At 48.7% G+C, this 20,910-nt stretch overlaps 1 long non-coding RNA gene across 1 annotated transcript; it reads right to left on the bottom strand.

The window, feature by feature from the left end:
* Nucleotides 1–2,267: 2,267 nt before the first annotated feature.
* Nucleotides 2,268–20,454, bottom strand: LOC141425834 (uncharacterized). The gene is made up of 3 exons (XR_012450987.1): nucleotides 19,709–20,454; nucleotides 18,756–18,890; nucleotides 2,268–2,517 (listed from the first exon to the last, which is right to left on the bottom strand). It is a non-coding gene; the product is annotated as an uncharacterized lncRNA (long non-coding RNA).
* Nucleotides 20,455–20,910: the final 456 nt, after the last annotated feature.

A 20,910-nucleotide genomic window follows, 5' to 3' on the forward strand; every position in this document is an offset into this window, starting at 1 on the left:
CGGCCAGCAGGTGCCCAGGCTCCCTGGTTCTGGTCAGTTCGTCTGAGCCAGATCCCAGTGCATCTGTCCCACAGAGCTGTCCTAGCTGCAGCCCTGCCCGAAGTTTTGTCCCTAGGCTGCAACTCTTCAAAATCTTTGCCTACATTTGGCCCCAAGAGGAGCTGGACATGAACGGCGATTGTCGGAGTGCACTCTGCAGAACACTCAGTTAAAGCATGTGGAACAGGGAGCAGGTTCCATGGGTTGGTAAGACTGAGAAACCCCGAGTGATGCAAAGCCACATGGTTTCTTTACCATCAGACTTCTCAGGGCCATGAGTGAGCCCAAGTGCATTAGAAAGCTACTAAAATGATATTGATCCAATAAATATTAATTGAGCATCTATATAGGACAAGCATTGTTCTAGGCACTAGGAATGCATCAGTCAATAAAATAAACCCAAGGGGAAAATTCTTTGCTGAGGACAGACCAGAAACATAGGAAATCAGTAATATACACAGGATGTTAGAAGGTGGCATGTGTTATTGATTTTTTTTTTTAAGTTTTAGCATGGAGTGGTGGTGCACCCCTATAATCCTAGTGCTTGGGAGACTGAGGCAGGAGGCTGGAGAGTGTGAAGACTGCCTGGGCTCCATAGCAAGACCCAGCCTCAAAATAAAAAGTTTTTTTAAAGCAAAATAATAAGAGGGATTAGAAGGGCATCTGAAGAGTTTCAGCTTACTGCAACTTCAAATAAGGTGCCTTTTGGCTGGGCGTGGCAGACTGGAATGAGTGAGTCAGGAAGACCCTGCAGAGCCACCAGTCAGTGCAAATGCCCTACTGCCTCAGTGTATCTGGTGTGTCCAGGAGCAGTGGACACTGGCATGATGGGAGCACAGGGAAAGGGAGAGTGGCAGGGGACAAGCTAAGAGAAGTGGTAGGGTGGATTGGATGGAGCTCTCCTGGCCTAGGCATTGTTGCCATTGGGTTGTACAAGTCTTTGTCATAAGGGACTGTCTTACGTATCATAAGAACCCACCCAGCACCACAGACCCCACCCATTCTATGCCAGCAGCACCTCCCAGAAGTGAAATCACTTGCCCAAGGCCACTTGGACACATACAAATCTCATATCACATTAACTCAAAGGCAGGCAGCCACCCTAACTGCAGAGTCTTCACAAAGTTCTGTGTGCACAGCCAGCCTGAACCGAAGTCTGTTCCTGCCACCAGAGAACAGCACTGTGCCTGGTCCCACCACCAGCTCAATAGTGCCAGCCTCCTGTCCCTCCCCACTCAGCAAACTGGCACATCCTCCATTTCATTTCTGCTCCAGGCAGGACCCCAGGACCATAAGGAGATGGGTAAGCAGCCAGGACCACCCCTGAGGATCCAGACTGACTGTGCTTGAACTCGACCCTGCTGCTCCCCAGCTACGTGAGGTGCTGCAAACAGGGGTGCTAAGTTGGTCTCCTCCACCTGGCTGTGTGAAGCTTATAGTGGAAAACGTGTGAATGCAGGCACAGTGCAGGATGGCGTATGCTGGTTTCTTTCTTAGCACCTTGACTCAGTTTCCTTGTGCTGCCAAAACGAATCACCCTGATCTGGGTGATTTAAAAGAGCAGGTTGTATTTTTTCAGGCTTGTGAAGGACAGAGAGGAGGATCCTTGCTCTTCTCTTCCAGTTTCTGACTGCCCTTGGGTTCCTTGGCTTGTGGCAGCCTCACTCCAGTCTCTGCCTCTTCATGCAAGTTCTTCCCTTTATTGTGTCCCTCTTTGTGTCCCCCCCTTAAAAGCATGCCACTCATTGAATTTAGGGCCCACACCTCCCCCACCAAGGAGGACATGGGCAGGTCGTCCTTTCACACAGTCTGTGCCTGTGTTTCCCCTCCTGCAAACCAGACCCTCTTGGTCCCTGGTCCCATTTTAGGGCATCCAAAGTCCTGACTTGGAACAAGGAGAAAGAGCATCTTTTCCTAGCATTTCCTATTCTGAATTAGCCCGGAGGGATCTCTAGTGACTCCGAGGGCTTGGTGGGAACCACGTGGAAAAAGCAAGTTGGGAGGCGCGTGCGCATTTTAGCACTTTTCTTGCGCGCAAATCAACCACCTGCCCAACCAAGGCCACGGTCTAGGTTAAAGCTGAGGCCACAGCGCCCCCTGACGGTTGGCACGAGGGCGCGCGGCGTCTCCCCTGTGCTCAAGCAGCCGAGCGCGGTGGAGGTGGCTGTAAATGAATTTAGCATCAGCACAGTTATTTAAATTGTTTTAATTAATCACAGATTGAGCAGTAAATGAACCACTAAGTGGAGAGAGAGAGCGGGAGCGAGCGAGGGAGAGGTTAGGGGAGGAAGGCAGAGCCTAGGTGATGGCTCCAAGCACAGACAGCCTCCGCGGGGCAGAGAGAGGAGGGGGCAGCAGGCGGGTGGCGGAGCTTCTCCTGACCCCGGGCCCTGGCGCCGCTCCTGGAGGCAGAGTGGATCTGGGGGCGCCGTGGGGCTGGGGGATACCTTCTTGCAGACGAAAAGGCTGGAGCACGGGCTAAAGGGAAAACAGCAGACGGGAAGATACACTTAGAACGAAATTAACACGAGCCTGCCCTGTGCCCCGCACGCTTGTGCCTGTTAAAGTATCTGAAAACACAGTGTGAAACATCAGGCATCCTCCCGCCAGTGCCCAGAGCAGGCCGGGCACCTTAGCGTGTGCAGCCCTCCTGCACCGGCCTCCCCTCCCCTGTGATTAAAGGAAACAGTGACGTCCAGGGAATCCCCAGGCCCGGTGTTCTTTTCTCGTGAGTGAGACATTTCCATGACTCTCTGGGCCTGACTTTGTCATCTGTAAAACAGGTTTATCACTTTACATTGAATTGTCATACACCATCCAGCAGACTCCAGCCCGGAGGCCGATTTTTCGCACAGCTCACCGGCTAAGAACAGTTTCCCACGTTCCTAAACTGTTGAAAAAATCGAAAGGAAAATAATGTGTCATGGCACGTGAAAATTATGAAATTCAAATCCCGTAAATAACATGTTATTGGAATGCGGCCACATTCGTTTAAGCATTGTGTCTGGGTGCTGTCGAGACCCAGGGCAGAATCAGTAGCTGCAAGAGAGACCAAGTGGCCAGGGAAGCCTGGAATTTTTATTGTCTGACCTTTGATGTAGAAAGTTCGCTCACCCCGTTTCACATGTCATGTGTAAGGTGCATGATCTTTCAATGCCATAAGAAGAAAGAACACTGACAAGCTACACCAGACCACAAGTCTTTCATATTGCACAGAGTATTTTATTTTTATTTATTAAGAGTTATTTCAAGCTACATAAAAATAGACTTGTATCGCACATCTCGCTTGTAAATATATAAAAAGCAAAATGGATGCAAAATGGGTTAAGATACTCTTTAAGTGTCTTCTTACCTGTAATCCAACCTTTCTGGTTGGCTTATTGACTCAAAATCTCTTTTGTCCTTGTTTTATGCACAAGATTGTCCTGGGGCCCCTGTGTGAGGCAGCAGTTCCTGAAAGAACAGGCCGCTATGGTCTCAGGATTGTCTTCACAGGGGCCACTTGCTGTCTGGAAATGCTGATTCCAGTGTTCAGGAGGGGACAAGTACATACATCATGGCTGCTGCTACCAGTGGTCATTTTGAGAAGCATGCCAGGTTCAGAAGATATTCAAATGTGGAAGGACAATGACCTGAATAATAAACTTTTTCAAAATTGGGGCGATTGTCACCTGGTTCCAATACCAGAGGGAGCAAAACAGATAAATGTTCCATTCCGGAGGAGCTACAATGTAGGGGTGACGAGGACACAGACAAGTAAACATGGATACATGGGTATATGAGGAACAGCATGTAAATAAGCGGGGGGAGGAAAGGAGAGGAAGGAGGCAGAGGCATAAAAAAGAGAAGAGAGGAAGAAGAGAGAGAGGGAGAAGCAGAGCATAGAGGAGGAAGGAAAGAAGGGAAGGGGAGGATGAAGAGGAGGAGAAGGAATTTGCAGGGAGGAGACCATTGAGGTTTAGAAGGCGGGTGGAGGGTAAGGAAGACTTGGAACACAGGATGCTGTTCCCTAGGGGAAAGGAAGGTGGGAGCATCTGCCCCCAGAGGAAGGAATATTCTATTTCTGACACTGTTTAATATGGGGAGAGGGGTAATAAAAGGTAGACTGACTTCTCTTGGTTTTATTCTTATTTTTAAGTTCTCTCCAGACAATGCAATCTTCTTGCCTAAACCTGGGATTGTCAGCACCACTGCCCTGGGTGGGCCACTGACTGGGCCGTTCAGAGATGGGTGAGACTAAATCAGGTCAGGGGTCCACCAACATCAGTAGGAGGCAAGAGTCTGTGGGCCTCGGAACAGCTCCCCACCATGGTGCTGCCCTTTTATTCAGGATTTATGCACAGCAACTCATCAAATCCTACCCACCACCCTATGAACGAGGCTCTGCAGTCTGCCCCATATTACAGGAAACAGACATCGAGAGGCAAGTGATGTGCCCAAGGGTCCACAGCGTACAAGTGGCAAAGGTGAGGCTCCAACCAAGGCCATTGCCCCGGAGGAACCTGTGCTGTGTTCTCTGTTCTTCCAGCCTCACCCTGGCCTCCACTAGGTGACTGGGAGCCAGGCTTCTCATCCTGGTTGGCTCGGGCTGTTAAGGCAGGAAGGGTGTGCTTCTTCAGTGACACCAGCAGCTGTATTGAGGCAGAAGAGGGTCAGATCTGTGGCATTAAGGGCCTCATGGTCCCCGGCAGCTCCTCTGTCTCAGGACAGACATGGGTGGTTCCTGCTCTTGGAGACAGGGAAGGTACAGGATTCCTATTTCCAGAGATACAGAAGTTCCTTGCTCAAGGCAGCTGAGGTGGGGTTTCCTTTTCTTGCAGGCAGAAGCTGTCTAGCTAGGTCCCAGAGAGGGTCTGCAGCACCTGAGGTCCAGGGCTGAACAGCCTGGAATCTAGGAATGGCCAAGAAGTGGAGACCCAAGTGCCAGAGAGGCCTGGAAGCCAGGCTCTCCCGCCGGAAGGTGTGGTTAATCCTTAACAGAGGCCCTGGCAGAAGCAGGACGAGGACATGGGGGAGGAACCAACATGGCGGGGGTTCAGGGAGCACCACACCAAGAGGCCAGGGATGGGAAAGGCAGGGCACGCACGCTGATTAGCCATGTCTCCTTTTGCACTTCTCTCCAGCCCAGGTGTCGTCACCCTCATCAGGTGCCAAGCCTCATGCCTGACCATGCTGAGCAGGAGATGACTTTCATGAAGAGTCATCCACCTTCTCTGTTCCACACACTGCTGCCTGGGGGCCTCACCCCATCTGTCCAACTTTAGGAAGCAAGCCGAGGTGTCCTCTCCTCCAGGAAGCCTTCCCTGCCTCCCTCCCCCTCCAGTCCAGGTAGATGGCATCTCTGTACTTCCCCCAAGGTTCTCTCCAATCTGCCTCTCAGTACTTTTGGCTTCTTGAGGTGCTCGGCCATGGTTGAAGGAATAAGCCAAGAACATGGGGACCAGGACACGGTGCTGGGGCTGAGCTTCCAGGTCCTCCTGGTCTTACAGCTGTTTGCACTCATGTAACAAGCATTACAGAGCCTCTCCTAGAGCCATACCCTGCTCTTGGCACTAAAGATGCACCAGTAGACAAGACGCTAATTCCCAGTCTCTTAACTTAGGTTCTAGAAGCCAAGCAAGATATGCAAGGAAATACAAGAGAATTTCAGATCAAAGTAAGTATTTGGGAGAAAGCAAGAGTGCATTGACAGAGCCGGAGGTTGGAGCAGGGAGTTCCTCTAAATGAGGTAGTCAGGGAAGACACTCGAACCCAAACAGGCATCAGGACAAGAGGGAGGAGTCCAGGCCAAGACCTGAGGAAGGACTTCCCAGGCAGAAAGAACCAGCTGCAAGTGCAAAGGTCCTGAAGCAGGATCAAACTTGGTGTGGTAGAGGAACTGAAAGGAACTGGGAGGTGGAACTTGGGGAATAAGAAGAAATGGTGGTAGGAGGTGAAGACACAGAAGCAAAAGCCAGGCCAAGAAAGAGCCCTTAAGCCCAGATATTCCAAAGGCACAAGAAGCCTGTGGAGATTTTAAGATAGTTTTAATATGATCTGCCTGCTTTTTAAAGGAGCTCCTTTTTAAAGGAGTTAGGATTTGACTGTAGTGGGAGGCCCAGGCATGGCAAGCTCTGTTACACGCTACACAGGGCACAGAACAAAGTCAGAGGAAGGGCGAGGTTACAAGCTCTGCCTAGCAGACGAAAATCTGAGTTTGGATGGCATTCCTTGCCTTGAGGGTCAGGTCACAGTGACCAGGACGCAGAGCCAGGGACAGGTTCTTGCCTGACCTCTGGAATTCCAGGGGGAGACCACTCTCCACCCTGCATCCGCCTCTTCCACATTCTTTCACATAAAACCTCACTTCTTAACAGTGGCCACAGCTTATGAACTCTCTTCCAGGTTGATGAGCCCATAGTCCAGGAGGTGAGCATGAAGACCCTCTCTGCACAAATGAGGACACTGAGCCTCTAAGAGGCCATAGCACCGCCTGCCATCACCTGGCACCTCAGAGGCAGAGCCACACCAGGACTCAGGCCCCATGACTCAAGCACCTACCTGCTCTGGCCTCTCTCTGAGGCTGGCCCCTTGTGCCAACAGAAGGACCTGTTCTTTAGGACATGAAGGATGTTGCCTGGCCATAGAGCAAAATAGGCAAAGCCAGCAGGACAGCTGGTCCAAAAGACTCATTCACAGATATGGAAATCAGAGGCTCAGAGAGGAAGGGTGACTTAGCCAGTGTCACCAGCCCAAGAGACCTGGGTCTCCTGCCCCAGAGTTCCAATGCTCCTTCCTCTAAAGCACAGCTACTCTGAAGATCAAGTTTGCTCGACCCCATAGGCCAGCTCCTGCTGCTATAACAAAACAGGGCAGACTGGTTAATTTACACCCAATATAAATGTATTGCTCACAGTTCTGGAGACTGGGAAATCCAAGATCAAGGCACCACCAGGTTCCATGTCTAGAGAGGGCTTGCTCTCTGCTTCTAAGATGGTGTCTTGAATGCTTGGTCCTCATGTGGTCCTCATGTGGAAGGCAGGGAAAAGGGGCCTACGGACTTCCCTCCAGCCCTTTTACGGGATCAGCAGCGCACTCACCTCTTCATATTAACACACTGTCAGTTGCTTCAACAGGTGGATTTGGGGGCTACATTCAGACCAAGCAGGCAGGAAACCACCACAGGTTGGCTTCTACCTGGACCTGGGCTGGGTCTTCCACACATCAATGGCTGGGAGCCATTGGCTGGTGTGAAAGCCCCTGGTCACAGCCGGCCCCTGAAGCAAGAAACAGCAGCCCCATCTAAGGAAAAAAAAAACCATTCCTCCAGCACCCTCTGCTGGCCAGAACTAGCACTGCTAGTAAAGAATGGTTTGCAGGGTCCAGCTCCACTGTCAGGAAGCATGGATTCTGAGCTGAAAGACAATTGGCTGATAGCCAGCACACACACACACACACACACACACACACACACACACACACATCAGAGGAAACAGATGGTTCCCTACATGACACAGTGCCCTCCAGCTCAGCCTCTCCTACCTCTTCAGGCCTGTCTCTTCCATACTCTTCATTACCCTGCCTGCTCTATGCCCCTCCTCACTCAGGCTGGAACCACTGCCTGGAACACCTTACCCCTCCTCCTGCTCAACCTCCATCTTATCTAAAGAACAAAAAGACCTCCTGTGTTCACTTCTGTACCCAGCCCTCCTCATATATCATCTCATTTTAATACTGGATAGTGATCCAGCTGAGAAGTACAAATAGCCCCATTTCACAAGCTAGGAAACTGAGGTTTGGAGGGGTGAGGTCACTCAGCAAACACAGGAGGCGCAGAATCCAAGCGCTGTCCCCATCAGTCCTCAAGGGCTCTGCTTCTTGCTTTTCAGGGCTGCCCTGTTGTGGCAGAGCTCAGTGCCTGCCTGGTTCTAGCCAAGGTCACCTGGCAGGGAGGGCCACACCTGGGTTCCACCCAAGTCTGTGGATCTAAAAAGTGCGGCTCGTGACCACTTTGCCTGAGAATGGATTCGTTCCCATGTGTGTCCTTGATCCCAGTGGAGAGCCACCTTCCTCAACTCCACCTTCCAGCTCCAGAGCCATCAGGCAGGCAGCTGGGGACCATCCACCAGGGATGGTAAGGCCCATTTTCAGCATTGCAATGTTTCTGAATTTTAAAAAAGACACAATTTGAATCATTTACAACTTAAGGCATTCCCAGACAGTTACAGGCTGAATAAAACCCTCAACATGAGCAAAGACATCTTCCTCCAGAAGCATTCTGACCACACACATGCACACAATCCTTGCATAAAACAGTCCCCAGGCATCTTGCTGTCATCTAAAGTCCATTTCTGAAGTATGAGAGTTCAAATGAGGTCTGGGTGAGCCAAAACCATGATCCACATCACAGCGTCCAGGAGCCAGGACAGGAGATGGCCAGCCAGGCCTGGGGAAGTCCACGCATGCATGGGCTAGGCAGGCAGATGCCCCTGGGGTTTATCTCCTGTCGGCCCTGTAAGGTAATCCACTGCGTGTAATTGGTGCATGAATTAGGAGATAGACTCCCTTTATGTGCCGTGGCCTCCACTGAAAACCTCACTCTATCCCTCTGCCTCACCCTGGTTCTTCTCCATCTGGTCAACCTGACATTTCTGAGGCTGGCAGAAAAGATACTTTGTTGCAACCCCTAAATTGAGGAGTGACAAATTCTCAGGCTTCTGTAAGTGGCAACAGTCACATCATCAGAAGGTCATCCTCTTCTTTCTTTCCTAAAAAACAAGTCTATTTCTAAAAATAAGAAACTAGAGGACCCAGTTGGTGGCCCATGGGACAAACAAGTAAGTTGGCTGGGTTTATCCTGGGTTGCCTCACTTCCTACAGGCCTGGCTTCTCACATTCAGCCACCTGGCTGCCTTCCAGACCACCCCCACCCCCATCTCTTCTCTCTGCCCTAGTGAGGAGGCCATGCAGGACACTGTAGACAGTCTGGGTTTGGGAGACCCCCACACCCAAATTCCAATCTAGACCTGAGTGCCTAGGCCACGTGACTTCACCTCAGTTTCTTCATCTGTAAGATAAACATAACAATACCCTTCCTGTGTGCTCAAATCTCCCCATGAGCCTGACCCAGGTTTGCCTCCCTCTACTTCCCCTCCACCCTCCACCTCCAGTCCCCACCCCCGCCGTGTCAAACTGTCATGAATGGTTTTCCATTATGTCAAAAAATGAATCCAGGCTACATCCTGGGCTCTTCACTCAAACAGCTGTGTGTTTACTTAGCTCTAGAGTAGTTCCTGACCAAACAATCACCACGGGCTGGCCAGCTCACTCAAATGACCCCACCCCATTTAGCACCAGCCTCCCCATGGCCCATGACATCATTGGGTCAGTCAAGGATTGTGAGACTTTAACATCCCAGTTTGCTGTGCACATGACATGCAGATTCGTGTCACTTGAAATCACACATTTCACAAAGGAGGCAGGATTTCTGAGCTCAATGAAAGTGACTTAGAGTATGGCTCAAATCATACACCAAGTCTTTGAATGAGTGATTAAACAAGCTGACTTCAGCTGGGGCCCCATGCTCCCCTTACAAGGCACACAACCACGAGCAACTTAATCATATAAACAGCCACACAGAGTGGAAGTAAAAATAAAGCCATTAACACCCATGGAGAGGCCAACATATGGTAAGTGCTCAAAAAAAAAATGTTACTTAATAGTAGCTTTGGAGAAGAGTTGGACCCCTTACCAATTACCAAAGAGAAGATAATGAATAAGTACCTCAAGAGAGAATAATTTGAATATCAAAGTTCTAAGAGAGCCCTTAGGAAAACTTATGAAGCCCTCAAGCATTATTATAAAAATGACCCTCTTTCTAGTTGGACTGTGAAAAATCTAGTACAAAGTGAAGGTTGTCCTGACATAGCATTTACCATCTTGTCAGAAAAATTCCACCAAAAAGAGAACAATGTGATTCAGTCTCCGTTCATTCTAAAAAAAAAGAAAAAAGGAAAAAGAAACATAGTGCACAGTTTTAATTGCAATAAAATAGTGTTAGTCAAAAGATGCATTGAACTTACTTTCATTATAGTGTTTAGTTTTCTGTTGCAGTGACAGGTTGGTCTGGCCCAACAGGATGACACATCAGGCTGACATTGGACAGATGGAACCAATACTCAAAGGGGTGATTTGCAGCTTGTGACATAAATATATAAATACTTGCGTGGCCAGAAATGTGGCCCAGGCTAAAAAAAACTCAAAGCAGTTTCTTCAAGTTTCTTTCTTTTAATGAATAAATATTTACTGTGATGACTAAATGTCTGTGACACTGTGCTAGATGCTTGGAATGCCAGAGTGAATAAATAGACCAAACATCCTGACCCTTTGGGCTTGCAGTTCAGTTGGTGGAGAAACAGGAGACAGGCATTCTAACTAAGTGAATGAGAGCACATGGGCACTGGTGGCTCATCCTGTAATCCCAGCAACTCAGGAGGCAGAGATCAGGAGGACTGCAGTTCAAAGCCAGCCCAGGCAAATAGTTCAAGAGATCCTATCTTGAAAAAAACCATCACAAAAAAAAAAAAAGAGCTGGTGGAGTAGCTCAATGTGTAGGACCCTGGGTTCAAGTCTCAGTACCACAAGAAAAGGTAGTGGGGGGAGGGGATACGTGCTTTGGAAAAAAGAAAAGGTGGATCGAGATGCCAGAGCAGGGGTAAGCAGGAGAGGCCTGCTTAAAAGGTAGCATTTGGGGGGCAGGTGTGGTAGAGCAAACTATAATTCCAGCTACTCAGAATAGGAGGATCAAAGTTTGAGGCCAACTTCAGGAAAAATTGCAAGACCCTACTTGAAAAACAAACAATTCTAAAACAAACTTGGGGTGTGGCTCAAGGGGTAGAGCCTGCCTAGCAAGTAAGAAGCCCTGAATTCAAACCCCAGTAGCACCAATAAGGAGGAGGAGAGAAGGTAGAGGAGGAGGAGGAGGAATGGCATTTGGAAAGATGGAAAGAATGAGTCCTGAGACTGTGTGGGGAAAATCATTCCCAGTAGAATGAACAGCAAGTGCAAAGAGGCAAATGGCTGTTCCAAGGGACAGCCAGGAGGCCTGTGCAGAAGCACAGAGACACTGCAGGGTTAGGGTCACAGATCCTTGCAGGTCAGTGGCTCTCGCCTGGACATATGGGGAGCAGGGCAGACTCAAGCAGAAATGGCCAGGCAAGGCTGACTGGAATGGAGGAGAGGAAAGAAGGATGCCCAAGGTCTGTCACATTGGGGAACATAAGTTGCTCACCCCAGGGACCCCTGGGGTGCTGGCAGGAGATGGCTATAGGTCTGACTAGCAGCATTGGCTGATGGTGAGTGTGGGGCGTGAAGAAAAGGAGTCAGGGATGGCACATAGGACTTTGGTGTGGGTCAATCGGAGCCCAGACCTGCAACCTAGGTCCCATCCCTAAGAGAGCTGCCGCACGTTGGCCCCAGCATCCATCACAGTGCTGCCATGGAAATACTGAACAGCATGAAGCAGCAGGGACCCACTGTGTGCCAGGCTCTGTGCTATGCTCGTGTAGACAAACTTAATGCTCACAATGAGCCTGTGACATGGGAGCCATTGGTCCTGCTGACGGGATGTCTCGCCACCACTCTCACCAGGCAAGCCATTGAACCTGAACTCCTGCCCTATGGAAGAAACCCTCCCAGGGTCCGGGCTCTGGCATGTTCTATACTACAAAATCAGGGGTGAGAGAGCCAACTGTCTCCTCCACCTCCTGTCTTGATTTTCCCCTCAACTGACTCTGTGGCCTGGGGAAGTTGTTTCTCCTAAGACTCACAGTTAGAGTGGCTGGACGAGCCCTCTATACTTCTGCTCAAAAACCTCTGTCTGTGTGAATACCATCACTTCTAGAAGGTTCCAACAGCACCAGTGTAAGTAAAAGATGCACTGCCTTCTAGTCAAGAAACCTCTCAGAGAAGCCCTGCTTAGCTGCCCTCAGTCCAGCCCGAGGCACGGATTCCATCAACAACCATTTTACCCAAAAAGAGACTGAAGCACTTACTGTTTATATAACTCACCCGGTGTTCCCTGGCTCTTCTCTTCTGTGTCGTGTGGCTTTGGGCAAGTCTCTTAACTTCTCTGATCCTGGGCAAATTATTCTACCACTAGCATGCCTTAGGTTTTAACTCTGGAAAATGGGATTTCTGACGTGTGGGATTTTTAAAATCGTCACCTTCGTGTTCGCTACTTAGACCTTTATGGACTTGCCCATACTCTCTAAGCATTCAATGAAGGAGGGAGGACAGGTTGGCAAGACAGAACGAATGAGCAAGTGAATGAATGAGCACGTTATGCCCTCAGGGAGAACTCCAGGATTCAGCGGGGACCCAGGGATGTGAAGTACACTTAAGTCAGACTCGTGCACAGTCTGTGCCTGTGGGTACCGAAAAACGAGGCCCCCCTCTCTACAGCCACTCTGTGGCAGCGTCAGGAGAACCTTTTGCATCTCGATGGATGGTGATGCTGAGAGAAATGTCAATTGATCATAATTGGTCCATAAATGGACCCCGGGGCACAAGTTCTCCATATAAACCCCCAGGGATGCTTTGTAATATTCCTAATTTATGGCCTCATTTGAGAAATCATCATGGACAACAAACCTAATGAATCCTGGGTTAAAAGGACTCCAGACAGCAGCGCGCAGGGCCTTCCACACAACGGGTGGCAGCTGCTGAACTTTTGAGATAATCCTAGCAACTGTCACCAGGGAGACAGCTGCAAAGGGAGTCTGGAGTCAGCAGCGGTAACAGCTGGACACAGATCATCCAGCAAGGACAGCTTTCCTGGTCCAGTGGGGCCTAAGGAGAAGAAACTGCTCTCCACTGTGAGCTGATCTTGCAGTCCACTGGTTCTGTGCTCTGTCTCATTTCAGCCCATTTCACAGATGAGGCAATGGAGGCTCAGGGAGATTTAGATTCTTGCTTCACAGCTCACCTGCCAAGACACCCACTCGGCAGTCCATGCTACTAATCACTGCTCTTTTCTGGTACCAGGTCCAGTGCACCCATCCCACCAAGGTGGAAATTGAGACCCACTCATCTAGCCACACAAGAAAGTCAGCAGCAGAACTGAGCAGAGGATCCAGGTCTTGGCACCCACCCTGCCATCCTCCAGGCATGCACCACTGCTCTGTCCTCCCCTTCTCACTTTCCATTTTCCTCAAAGCATTTATGGTCTTCCCTGTACATATCTTTGTAAAACACCAGCAGGCCTGCATTAGCAAAGACTGGGTGTAAGCGATCTCACTGAGCAGTGGTTTTTACCCCAAATGACAAAGCACACCTGGATTCCTTCGTGATAGGTGACACACACATCTCCAGGGCAAATGCTTCCCTGAAGATCCACAACCAAAGTCCACATGCTACGGTTGTCCCATGTCCTGACCCCAGAGCAGGAGAAAAGCACTGCCCACACTGGCCCCTGTGAGGGCTTTTCCGGGCCAGTCCCAGTGATCCACCCCTTCCACACAGACCCATCCTTGACAGGTTGCCAGCTGTGTGGTTCAGGTTCATTACCACCTCGTCACTGACAGGAGCACCCACACGTGAACACCGCATGCACACACACATAGGCATATGCACCACAGGCAGTTTCTTCTTTGCCTGGGCCAACAGCTTGGGTTTTGAACTTTGCCTGTGTATGGAACACTCTGTGCTCACACTCAAGCCAGGATTCCTCTCCCTTGGGGCAGGAGTGCCTCACCTCCTCAACAGCTGAGCTCTTCTTGTTAAACCCATGTGCCTAGTTCGTGGTCTGACAGGAAGACACTATAGCCAGGCAGTCGAGAGACCTGCTCCCAGCCCCCATACTCACTGATCTTTTCAGATGACAAATGGATGTTTGCATTCTTTGTGCCATGTTTAGTTACATCCCTGCTCATCCTGGAGTAGGTTGGAGTTTACTTGAACACGACGCAACATGTTTTTTAAAGGAAGGACTCTGGACAAAGATACCATAGTGAGGATTGGGAAGGGAAGGAAAAGTAAGACAAAGCCCAGCACATCCTAAGATCTGAGAGTCCAGACAACCATTTTAAGGTTAACTTCCCTGTAGCCATCAGAGGAAGGAGACAGAAACATGCATGTCAAGTGCCTAGCACAACAGGGATGCTACAAGGCAGAAAAGGTGGCCAGTGCTGAGTGGCTTTTCCTGGCTTGGTAGTCTGAGAATTGAAGTGTAGGCCACCATAAAAAGAGCATTCTGTGAGCCTCAGCAATCCCTTCCGAAGTGGGAGTTCAGGGCAGTACCTTTTCTCTCCACCTCTTTAGGGATGTGATGTGGACAGAAAACAGTTTGAAGCTTTTATTTCAAACTAAGAACTGGCCTGTGACCCCCAACATTCCGTGCTACCAACCACAGGATCATCCAAGGAAATTAGCAATTACTCAAGAGGACTGAGCTCTGCACAGAGGCCAAGGGACACCTGGGAGGATGCCTGTGGGGATTCCTGTGGCAAAACTTGTGAGTGTAACTTTGGGAACACCTATGTGATATCTGTGGGAATGCCTGCAATAATGCTTATAGGAAATCTATAGACGTATCTGTGACAATGCCCATTGAGGGTAACTATGGATCTGATCCCACACCAAGAAACAGTGTGGTAACTCATCAAACAAAGCTAAATGATTTTATTTTAAATGGCTTGCAAAGTACACTTACTAGTATCCCAAGAAGAACTTAGAAAAACCTTAACACCGTATCCACGAGACCCCTGAAGTTAAGCCTACACAGTCTCCAGCGAATCTCCCCAAGTGGCTTAGTAAGAAAATGCAGCTGATGATTGAATGAGTAAATATGATTCACAGGTTGTTGACTAAGAGCCACTCAATGCTGGAAGACATTTGCCAAAAACGACAACCGGTGGGTTGGTGCAGTTCGTCCTGAGCCTATTTTTTTTTTACAGTAATGAGGCCATTCCTGGCTTATGACAATAAAACCATGTCATCTGCATAGAAAAGATGTCTACCTTTCTGTTCCCCATAGCAAAGGGCAATGCATTCAGCTCATCCAAAAATCTTTCAAGCCATGAATACCCATAAAGGGAGCAGGGGCCAGAGCGCACGGCTATTGTGCTTGGTAGAAATTGTCATCACTCATCAGGACACTGTTCTACCCACCCTGCCCTCACACTGCACTAGGTGTGGGTCCCGGGTAAGTGCCTGTGCCATGGCGGAGCTTCATATCAAGCTCCTGTTGTTTAGCCCATAATTGGTTTCTCTCCACATAATTAGTTTCTCTTCATTGAGTCAAAGGCCAAAATCAGTCATGGCTGTTGTAATTCTTACATTATTCCTGACAAATTTTTGCACAAATGACATATATACATATATATATATATATATATATATATATATATATATATATATATAAAGGTCAATAGTGTGGAATAAATGTGCTGGAAACCCAGGGGGTCCTCAACTAAATACCAGCCTGAGAAGCCCAAAATGACAATTTTAAAGAGAGGAAAATTGGCGGGTGGTTTAGTTGGAATTTCAAGTAAACCAATAGGTCTAACATTTGGGGAGAAATAGAGAAATTCAGTACTGAGGATTGAACCCAGGGCCTCAGCTAGGCAAGCATTTTACCACTAAAGCCATGCCCCCAGTCCATTTGCTTGTATTTTCTTTTGTTTTGTTTTTTGAGAAAAGGTCTTACTAATTTTGCTGGCCTGGAAATCATGATTCTACTGCCTTCCAATTAGCAGAGACTGCAGGTGTGAACCACCATGCCTGCTAAAGATGAGCCTTTTACAAAGTGGGATAATCTACCCTTTGGGTAGACACAAGGTCACACATGTACAGTTAAAGAGAGTGAACAACCCGGGTATGAACAATTGAAATGTAAGTCCAAGTTGAGACATGCTGTCAGTGTACCCTACACATCAGATTTCAAAGTCAGAACAAAAAGAGAAAGCAAAATGTTTCATTCATAATTTTAGCTTAATTGCATGTTAGAATGCTAATATTTAGAAATTTCACATGAATAGAATATATTATTCGATGTCCCCATTTTGTGTCCCTGTAATAAAATCCCTCACATGCAGTGTTTTATAAAGAAAAGAGGTTGATTTGTCACACAGTTTTGGAAGCTGGATGTCCAGGGTTAAGCAGCCTCATCCATTCAGCTCCTGGTGAGGACCGTTTGACCATATCCTGGTGATGATATCACATGGTAAAAGCATGAGAGAAAGAGGGGGGAGGGAAGGGAGGGAGTGGAGAGAGAGAAGGAGGAGGGAGAAGAGAAGTGTCACATGGCAAGAAAAGAATCAAGAAGGCAAGAGGAGAAAACTGAGCTCACTTTGTAACAACCTGCTCTCGTGGTAACCAATCCAGTCCCAAGAGGCAGACATTTGTCCTTTCTAAGGGTTTGCCCAATGACCACATCACCTCCCACCAAGCCCCACCTCCTAAAGTTTCCACCACCTCTCAAACCATTGCACTGGGGTCCAAGCCTCTAGTACATGAAGCTCTGGGAGACAAACCTCCAAACCATAGCACCCAGCTTAATGACATCTTTTGGGGGGTTGTTTTTATGTGTTACTTTTTAAAACATGCCTAGTAGAGATTTGGGGACTTTATATGCATACTGTGGTAGTCACCTTCAAATGACCCCATCTCCTGTTGTGCACAGACCTGTGCAGTCCTTCCACCTGGCCTATGTGACCAGTAATGTGTCAGAAGCATGATATGTGTGATGGCTGCTTTTATGTCAGCTTGACTGGGTTGAAGGGATAGCCAGGTAAAACATTATTTCTGGGTGTGACTGTGAGGGTGTTTCCAAAAGAGCTTTGCATTTGGATCCATAGAGCTCAGCAAGGCAGCATCTGGGTTCCTCCAGGGGGCCATGTCAAATGCAAGTGTCAAGGGTGAACAGCAGAAGGACTGGGGCCCACTGAGAACTCAGGATCCTCTCACCAGACCATTACCATGGTGGGGCATACATCACCATTCACACCTCTTCTGCTCAGGAAGCCACCCTGTGGCATCCTGGATGCCCACAGAGGGTCAGTCCCTGAGATACTGTCCTGGAGGGAAGTAGTAGAGAGGGTGACCCCCACTTTCGATGACCCTTAACTTCATCACCAGCCCATGAGGTCTCCCCACAGATACTTCTCGGAGCTTCCTGCTAAGACTCAGGATGTAGAAATGGTTCCCTGAGGAGTCAAGGATGGGGAAAGAGCTGAAAGGTGGGCAGTGGGAAAGAAAGGGAATCTGTTAGGTGACCTCTGATAAAGGTTTTCCTCCTGGATAAAAAAGGGAGGAAAGAAAAGCCTTTCCCTCCAGCCTTTGGAAGGGTGTGTGTGAGGTCTGCAGCTGCAACAGTCTCCCACCAGCCACGGGAGACAAGCTTGAAGAGGGACCAACACATTGGGTACAACACTATTCACAATGACCAATGTGTGGAATTAACCTGGGGTCCCTTCTATGGATGATGGATAAAGAAATGTGGTACAGACCAGGTGTGGTGGTACACGCCTATAATCTCAGCTACTCAGGAAGTAGAAATTGGGGCAATCAGAGTGAGTTTCTCCAAAGAATGATGACATTTGGCCAGCCTGGTTCATGAATTGCTGTTTTCTCAAATAAACTCTAAAATTTAATTGTGTGTTATGAAAAACAGATCACAGTAAGAGGAGGTCACATACAAGAAGAGGAAGGTAAAAGAAGGAAGTTAAGGTGAATATGGTTGATGTACTTTCTATACAAGAATGAATATAGAATTTTTAAACCTGTTGAAACCATCATAAAAAAAGGGACTAAAGTAGAAAGAAGAAAAATAGAGATGAACCAATTCAAGTTATAATACATATACACATGGAAATGTGTACATGTATCTTAAACAAACAAAAATGTAACTTTTCCTTTCTTTTGCAAATCAGAGAACAAGAAGGTGGAACAGATCCTGCCTGGGGGGCAGGGGGTACAGTGGGAGAGGGGGGAGAAGATAGGGAAGGGGCATGGGAGGGTGAACATGGTGCAAATACTGTGTACACATGTATGTAAACAGAAAAATGAGACCTGTTGAAACTATTCCAGGAATGAGGGGGGGAGATAAAGGAGAATGGTGGAGCGGGTGAATTTAACTATGATATATTTGATCTATTGTAAGAACTTTTGTAAATGACACAGTGTACCTCCACCCAGCACAACAATAAAAATAAAATTTCATTGTGCCTCAGCTCATCTTTCAACATCAGGAATGGAAGACATATTAAGCACCTATTTGTTATCTGCTTGTAGTCTATCTTCTCTCAAGACAAGCTCCACGAAAGCAGGGACCTTGTCTATTTTGACTACAACCATCTCCCCTGTATGGACATCACTGGCACATCACAGTGGTGTCTGAAATGTACTTGGTGGATTCATAAATGGACAGCTGACTCTGACCTGTTTTCCCAGCATGCATTTCATAAGCACTTCCTTAAAACTCCATCTCCCATCAAGGAAAACAGAAAGCATGCACCAGGCATACCTTACATGCCCCCACTCCAAGTCTTTGTTCCTGATCTACTCATTCTTCAACACTCAACTCAAATCCTGCCTTGGAGGATCCTGAGGACACAGCAGACAGAGCAAGGCATCAGGATTCAGCAAAGAAGGCAGCTCTGCCCAGCCCTTGCTGTGGGACCCTGGCCTCTCAGCTTAGTTGCGTCACTCTAAAACAAGCAATGGATTTGTTCGCTTACTTGTGAGTTTTAGATTAGATGAGACAACTCAGAAAGGGGACTTGTATATCATGACACCTCCTTCCTCTCTCTATCCTCTTCTTCAAATCTCTCATTGATCCAAACAGCCACGCAATCTTTTACTCCTCTGTCAATCTAAAAACAGAAAATTGAAGCAAGGTTATCCAAAGAATGATGACACTCAGTGGGCTCTACATGTCCTCAGTGTTGGCACACAGTAGATGCTTAGGGACCACCTGTGGAAAGAACACCTGTGTGAATGACAAAAGACCCAAAGTCAGGAAGTCAGGCTGCAGCCAGCCTGGAAGGGAAGGTTTGGAAGGAGAGTGGGCACCACACCTTGAGGGGGTGGGGGACAGGTGTTCTTAATCTGTCCAGGGGCCAGCTCACCCAGAGAGAGGCAAAATCAAACAACAGGTACTGAAAATGGCTGGTGTAGCCCTGCACCATCTCTCTCTGCCACTCAGCTCTGTAAAAAACAGAGGGTTGGACTGGGTGATCTCTGGGAATAACAGCAAAGTGAGAGGGGAGTAGGTTGTAGAGCTGGTAGCTCCTTCTAGTTAGTGGTACAGCCTCAGACCCATCTCTCCACCTCTCTGGGAGTGTCTCCTCAGCTGTGAAGTGGTGTAAGTGACACCTCAGTGAGAGGGCTAATGAGTGGATTAAGGGGACTTAAGTGCATGTAAGAAGTTCTCCACACCTCTCTTTTTACCCCTGTCTTTTGCTGCCTCTGCTACTCCCGCTCTTGACCAGACACTGCCCCGAGTGGAAGGAAACTCACCCTCCCACACAACAACTCCACTGACCAACCATCAGGACAGGCTTCTTTGGGACTCTGCCCCTGGCCATGCAGCTCACCAAACTATTTTACTACACATGTGCGTTTTCTCCCGGCACAGAGGAAAACTCCACTGCCCAGCCCCCTTGCATTTAGGCAGTGTCAAATGACTCACCTGGCCACAGAATATGATCAGAAGTTCCTTGAACCGTTTCCACTCTGACTCATGCGAATTCCTCCTTTGTTCTCTCCCCTCCCTTGCAATCCACAGTTGGAAGATGGTGGCATCACTATTTGGAAGGTCCCTGAGTTAATGCCCAGCTGTGTCAGACCATGGCATGGGTGAGCAGTAGTAAAGCTCCTAAAATTGTTAGGATCACTTGTTACTGCCACAGAGCCTGGTCTCCCGGGCTAACCCAGAGAGGCTGACCCTCCAGCCCTCTTTACCTGTTTCCTATCTCAGGTTGAGTCCCTCCCTCTCCCTACTTCTCCTGCTCTGGGAGTAGGGACAAGCCTCCCTACCTTCCACTTTATCTCCCACCCCTACCCTCTGTAGGAGGACTGGATCCTAACACACGAATTCACGTTTGCCAGGATTTTCATTGCTTTTATGAAAATTGACTCCTTATGGCCAGTGTGGCATCCTGGGGCTTCCCTGGGAAGAGCTTGGATCCAGTCCTGCCATCCCATCTACAGCACCCCCTTCGTCTGGGCCTCAGTTCCTTACATATACCATAAGGGGCTTGGAAAGAAAGCCTTCCCTGCTCTGACTTTGCAAGCCCAGAAAGTGTATCTGAGAAAGACCGCCTGCCTGACTCTCCCCCAGTGCACCTTGGCCCAGCCTCCAGCCTCTGGGTACTCCTAGCAGAGTAAACACAGTTTATTGGGCCTGGCTGTGCTGCCCCCACCTTCCCTTCTCCTGCTCCAGCCTGGCCAATTCCCCAGCACCACACCTCCCTAGAGCACCCATTTTCTATCCTCAGATTCCCCACTCCCCACTCCCGATTTGCCACAACACCTGCATCCAGGTCCTCTGGAGGTGGAGAGTTCTTCCCTTATCACCCCTTTACTGCCCCCTCCTCCTTGGTTACACAGTAATTTGGAGCAGAATTCCTGGCTGGGACAAATAAGTGAGTATCAGCTCTCAACGGTGGTTTATTGGGCAGAAAGGCAAGGTCTCTTGCATACTGTCTCAGAGTCAGGTGAGGGGCAAGAAGCAGAAGAGAATCAGAAAGACCCCCCAAAGGAAGAGACAGACCCCAGGCAGGAGGAGAAAATTTGACCTGTGAAGTGAGGTCAGGGAGAAGAGAGCAGAAAAGAAAGTCAGCCCAGAGAGAACAGAGAAGGGTCAAACCCCATAGTCCCAGCACAGAGAGG

Source organism: Castor canadensis, chromosome 8 (genome assembly GCF_047511655.1).
Source record: "Castor canadensis chromosome 8, mCasCan1.hap1v2, whole genome shotgun sequence".
NCBI classification, from domain to species: Eukaryota; Metazoa; Chordata; class Mammalia; order Rodentia; family Castoridae; genus Castor; species Castor canadensis.